General features: G+C 42.4%; 1 pseudogene; it reads left to right on the forward strand.

Moving 5' to 3' along the window:
• Positions 1–227: 227 nt before the first annotated feature.
• On the forward strand, positions 228–4,935 carry LOC147958876 (uncharacterized; annotated as a pseudogene).
• The last annotated feature ends 2,055 nt before the right edge of the window (positions 4,936–6,990 follow it).

Genomic DNA, 6,990 nt, shown 5'->3' on the forward strand with positions numbered 1-6,990 from the left:
CAAAAAAATCATCAAAAAGTTTCATCTCATTTGGAGAACGTCCATTTCTGCACAAAAAAACAACACCACGGTAGTTCTGCTGAAAACTGCGTTAGTCCGGGTTAGTTCCATGCAAATCATACCAAAACCATATAAAATTCTTGTAAACATGGCATGAATACTTCATAAATTATAGATACGTTGGAGACGTATCACTATCCTGGGTTCCTTGAATAGGATGGTATACAATGGGGGCAGAAGCTGAAGAAGAGGCATCAGATGAGCCCGCTGATGATCTTGGTCGGGCCATTGATGATGCAAAGAGAAACTGTGCAAGTGAAAAGGAGAAGTTGAACTTGCAGCGTATGTTAGAGGATCACAAGAAATTATTGTACCCAAATTGTGAAGATGGCAAGAAAAAGCTGGGTACCCCACTGGAATTGATGCAATGGAAAGCAGAGAATGGTGTATCTCACAAGGGATTTGAAAAGTTGCTGAATTAAAGAATATGCTTCCAAAGGACAACAAATTGCCTGACAGTACATATGAAGCAAAGAAGGTTGTCTGCCCTCTAGGATTAGAGGTACAGAAGATACATGCATGTCCTAATGACTGCATGCTCTACCGTGGTGAGGAGTATGAGAATTTGAATGCATGTTCGGTATGCGGTGCATTGCGCTATAAGATCAGCTGCAATGACCCTGATGATGTTGAGGCCGAGCGCCCCAGGAAGAGGATTCCTGCCAAGGTGATGTGGTATGCTCCAATAATACCATGGTTGAAACGTTTGTTCCAAAACAAAGAGCATGCCAAGTTGACACGATGGCAAAAAGAAGAGGGTAAGAAAGAGGGGAAGTTGAGAGTACCCACTGATGGGTCGCAGTGGAGAAAAATTGAGAGAAAGTGGCCAGACTTTGCAGGTGATGCAAGGAACTGTTGGTTTGATTTAAGTGCAGATGGCATTAATCCTTTTGGAGAGCACAGCAGCAACCATAGCACCTGGCCTATGACTCTATATATCTATAACCTTCCTCCTTGGTTGTGCATGAAGCGGAAGTTCATTATGATGCCAGTGCTCATCCAAGGCCCCAAGCAACCCGGCAACGACATTAATGTGTACCTAAGGCCATTAGTTGAAGAACTTTTATAGTTGTGGGATAAAAAGGGTGTATGTGTGTGGGGTGAGCACAAACAGCAGGAATTTGACCTACGAGTGTTGTTGTTTGTAATCATCAATGATTGGCCTGCTCTTAGTAACCTTTCAGGACAGACAAACAAGGGATACCACGCATGCATGCACTATTTAGATGATATCCAAAGTGTATATTTGGATAGATGTAAGAAGAATGTGTACCTGGGACATCGTCGATTTCTTCCGATCAAGCATCTCTTAAGAAAGAAAGGCAAGCATTTCAAAGGTGAGGGAGATCACCAGAAGAAGCCTGACCACCGTACTGGTGACCACATACTTGATATGGTCAAGGATTTAAAAGTAATCTTTGGAAAGGGTCCTGGCAGACAATCTGATATGAATGATGCTGACGGACATGCACTCATGTGGAAGAAGAAATCTATATTTTGGGACCTACCCTATTTGGAAGTCCTAGAGGTCCGCTCTGCAATCAACATGATGCACGTGACGAAGAATCTTTGCGTGAACCTTCTAAGCTTCTTGGGCGTGTATGGGAAGACAAAAGATACACCGGAGGCATGGGAGGACCAGCAATGTATGCACGAAAAAGACGACCTGCATCCAAAGCAGTATCAAGGTCCTGCCAGCTACGCTCTAACCATAGAAGAGAAGGAAATCTTCTTTGAATGCCTGCTCAGTATGAAGGTCCCATCTGGCTACTCGTCGAATATAAAGGGGATAATAAATATGGAAGAGAAAGCATTACAAAACCTAAAGTCTCATGACTGCCACGTGATTATGATGCAATTGCTTTCGGTTGCATTGTGGGGGCTTCTACCGGAAAACGTTCGATTATCCATTGTGAAGCTATGTGTATTCCTCAATGCAATCTCTCAGAAGGTAATTGATCCAGAAATCGTACCAAGGTTACAGAATGATTTGGTGCAATGTCTTGTCAGTTTCGAGTTGGTGTTCCCACCATCCTTCTTCAATATCATGATGCACGTCCTAGTTTACCTAGTCGACGAGATTGCCATTCTGGGTCATGTATATCTACACAATATGTTCCCCTTTGAGAGGTTCATGGGAGTTTTAAATAAATATGTTCATAACTGTGCTAGGCTAGAATGCCACTGTTGGGGAACGTAGTAATTTCAAAAATTTCCTACGCACACACAAGGATCATGGTGATGCATAGCAATGAGAGGGGAGAGTTTTGTCTACGTACCCTCGTAGACCGTAAGCGGAAGCGTTTATCAACGCGGTTGATGTAGTCGTACACCTTCACGATCCATCCCGATCAAGTACCAAATGTACGGTACCTCCACGTTCAGCACGCGTTCAGCTCAATGACGTCCTCGCCTTCTCGATCCAGTAAGAGGGGCGAAGTAGTAGATGAGTTCCGACAGCACGACGGCGTGGTGACGGTGTTGGTGAAGAACAATCTCCACACGGCTTCGCCTAAGCACTACAAAAACTATGACGAAGGATAAACTAGAGGGGACTGGGTAGCCGGCACACGGCTTGGTGTTTCTTGATGTGTCTTGGGTGCTAGCCCTACCCCTCTATTTATATGTTGAGCCTTGCGGTCGAAACTTGGAGTAAAAGTCTCCACAAAGTCGGTTTCACCCGAAAGGCAAGAGTCCTTCTCGGACTCCAGGGCCAGACGCCAGGGTTCTAGGCGTCTGGACCCAGACGCCAGGGACCCTGGCGTCTGGCCCATGGACTCCGCAAAACTTCCTTTTGCGCTTTCCAAAAACCTTGTGGGCTTTCCCCTTTGGCCCAAATAAAGTGTTCTCGTACCCAAACATTTCGGGAAACATCCGGAACCCCTTCCGGTGAATTCCGGAGTCCAAACACTATTATCCCATATATCAATCTTTATCTCTGGACCATTCCGAAGTTCCTCGTCTTGTCCATGATCTTATCCGGAACTCCGAACAACATTCGGTCACCAACATACATAACTCATAGTACTATATCGTCAACGAACATTAAGCGTGCGGACCCTATGGGTTCGAGAACTATGTAGACATGGCCGAGACACCTCTCTGGTCAATAACCAATAGCGGGACCTGGATGCCCATATTGGCTCCTACATATTCTACGAAGATCTTTATCGGTCAGACCGCATAACAACATATGTTGTTCCCTTTGTCATCGGTATGTTACTTGCCCGAGATTCGATCGTCGGTATCTCAATACCTAGTTCAATCTCGTTACCGGCAAGTCTCTTTACTCGTTCAGTAATACATCATCCCGCAACTAACTCATTATTTGCAATGCTTGCAAGGCTTATAGTGATGTGCATTACCGAGTGGTCCTAGAGATACCTCTCCGACAATCGGAGTGACAAATCCTAATCTCGAAATACGCCAACCCAACAAGTACCTTTGGAGACACCTGTAGAGCACCTTTATAATCACCCAGTTATGTTGTGATGTTTGGTGGCACGCAAAGTGTTCCTCCGGTAAACGGGAGTTGCATAATCTCATAGTCATAGGAACATGTATAAGTCATGAAGAAAGCAATAGCAACAAACTAAACGATCAAGTGCTAAGCTAACGGAATGGGTCAAGTCAATCACATCATTCTCCTAATGATGTGATCCCGTTAATCAAATGACAACTCATGCCTATGGTTAGGAAACTTAACCATCTTTGATCAACGAGCTAGTCAAGTAGAGGCATACTAGTGACACTCTGTTTGTCTATGTATTCACACATATATTATGTTTCTGGTTAATACAATTCTAGCCTGAATAATAAACATTTATCATGAAATAAGGAAATAAATAATAACTTTATTATTGTCTCTAGGGCATATTTCCTTCAGAAGCATCTCCAAGGGCCATGAAACAGAGGAGGTCATTGAGTTTTGTGTGACTTTATTCCTGACCTTAAGCCGATTGGTGTTCCTGAATCACTGCATGAGGGCCGACTGGGTGGAAAAGGCACGCTAGGAAAGGATTAAGTAATATGTATGGACGGGCATTCTTGGGCGCAAGCACACTGCAGTTCTACAAAATTCCACCTTGGTGGCTCCGTATATCGAGGAACACATGGATATTGTATGCTACAAGAACCTGGAGCAGTCTAAGCCCTGGATCAAACATACACACATGGCGTCATTCGGCGGTTGGTTGCAAACACGTCTCATGAATGACGACACTGTTGGAGATGAGTTGTACTTGCTGGCCAAGTCACCATCTTCGACTATATTGACTTTCAAAGGGTATGAGATAAATGGGAATACATTTTACACGATCGCCCAAGATAAAAAGAGCACCAACAAAAATAGTGGTGTCCGCTTTGATGCAGCAAACACCAATAGGCAAAAGGACACATATTATGGTTACATAGAGGATACATGGGAACTTGACTATGGACGTGATTTGAAGGTGCAAATGGGTCAATCTGACAGGAGGCAGGGTAAAGGAAGACCCGCCGTATGGAATGAAAACAGTGGATCTCAACAATCTTGGGTACACAGACGGACCATTCATCCTAGCCAATGATGTGGCGTGGGTTTTCTATGTGAAGGACATGTCTACCAAGCCGAGAAAAAGAAAAGATAAGGAAGCGAGTACATGATACGATGAGCCAAAGCGCCACATAGTTCCTTCAGGGAAAAGAAACATCGTGGGAGTGGAGGACAAGACAGACATGTCAGAGGATTATGTAAAGTTTCATGAAATTGCTCCCTTCATGGTGAAGACTGACCTAAGCATCTTGTTAAATGGTGAAGAATGTCCATGGTTATGGTGCAAAGGGACACACAGGAAGAAAAAGTTTTATACCCCAAGATCCCACTCTGGGATGTGACCGGCTTCACCATCATCGCTTTCTTATCTAGTGAGTTTCCTTACTTATCTAGAAAGTCCCACTTCGGACAACCAGGAGGGAATCTTTGTAATAGTTGGGGTATATATGTATTTTGGCATTTGAAACAGGAAGAAACATTATGTAGGAATTAATAAATACAATTATGTCCAAACAAAATATTTCACTATGTATTTTGCAAGGTTGACCATACGCGGTTAGCCACGTCATCAAATTTCAACCCTTTCTGACTTCATTTGCTATTTTTTGAGCTAAATGACCCTGAAATTGAAAAGCACTACAAATGAACTCTAAAAAGGCTGAAACTTGGCATGGTATCACCATTTCACCCACATAGCATGTGCAAAAAATTTTAGAGGGTTACGGCAAAAACTAAACGCACTTCGTGTACAAACGGGACAATCTCTTTCGAAGTATCAGTGTTTCACACGAAAACTCATCTGTTACAAAGGCATTTCATTTTATTAAACTTATTTTAACTCCATACTTTTTGTGCATTCAATCTGCACCATTCAAATCCACGTCATCAATTTTCAACCCTTTCTGACTTCATTTGCTATTTTTCATGCATTTATTGATTTTTTAGCTATAAAACTAAAAGAGCTAAACAGAATCTGTTTTTGATTAAAACACCTATTTAAAATAACCTAGAATTTACAAAATTGAACATTATGATAAAACACACTAATATTAAATAGCAGGAAAAAGAATCACTCAAAAATCTGTTTTTAAAGTAAAGTTATTCACAAACTAGTGGTTCACACAAATTTCAAAGAATTGAAATTTAAACTATTCAAATTTGAAAACTACTAGCACTAACATAATTTTTATAACTTTTATGACCTAAAACAAAAAGATACACTCAAAAACTCTAAATATTTGGATGTAAGTAGAAACAAAAGGAAAAGAAGCAAAAAACAGGAAAAAGACCTTTAGTCCCGGTTGCCACCACCACGCGGGACTAATGGGCCTCCTCCTGCGCTGAATTTGGGCCGCCCCAAAAAATCCATTTAGTCCCGGCCCGTGGCTGAAACCAGGACTAAAGGTTGTTCCTTTAGTCCAGGTTCCAGCCACGCACAGGGACTAAAGGTCCTTTAGTCCCGGTGCGTGGTTGGAACCGGCATTGAAGGTCCATTCTATATAACCTGGCACTTAGCGTTTTTATCCTTGACACGTCTTCAACGTATCTATAATTTGTTTTCTTATTCCATGTTGTTATATTATCATTCTTAGATGTTTTACAATCATTTTATAGCAACTTTATATCATTTTTTGGGACTAACCTATTGACATAGTGTCCGGTGCAAGTTGCTGTTTTTTTGCTTGTTTTTCATTTTGCAGAATATCAGTACCAAACGGATTCCAAACGCAGTGAAACTTTTTGGAGATTTTTTTGGACTAGAAGACATCCAGTGGGCCAAAGAAGTACCAGAGGGGAGGCCCGAGGTGACCACAAGACACCTGGGCGTGCCATGAGGCCCAGGCGCGCCCAGGTGGGTTGTGCCCCATCTCGGTGACCTCCCGCACCGCCTCTTCACCCTAGAAATACCCCAATATTTCAAAAACCCTAGGGAAGTCGATGAAACACAATTCCAGCCACCGCAAGTTCCAAAACCACGAGATTCAATCTTGACACCATCATAGAGGGGTTCATCATCCTCATTGATGCCTCTCTGATGATGCGTGAGTAGTTCACCATAGACCTACGGGTCCATAGGCAATAGCTAGATGGCTTCCTCTCTCTTTTTGATTCTAATACAATGTTCTCTTAGAGACCTATTTGATGTAACTCTTTTTTGCGGTGTGTTTGTTGGGATCCGATGAAGTTTGAGTTTATGATCAGATCTATATCCATGAAAGTTATTTGAGTTTCCTTTGATATCTTATATGCATGATTACTTATAGCCTCATATTTATTCTTTGAATCTTTGGTTTAGTTAGGCCAAATGGATCGATTTTTATTGCCATGGGAAGATGTTCTTTGTGATGGGTTCAATCGTGCGGTGTTTTTTCCCTATGACAGAAGGGGCAGCAAGA

This window comes from Triticum urartu, chromosome 7A (genome assembly GCF_056163025.1).
Source record: "Triticum urartu cultivar PI428250 chromosome 7A, HENAU_Tu73, whole genome shotgun sequence".
NCBI lineage: Eukaryota > Viridiplantae > Streptophyta > Magnoliopsida > Poales > Poaceae > Triticum > Triticum urartu.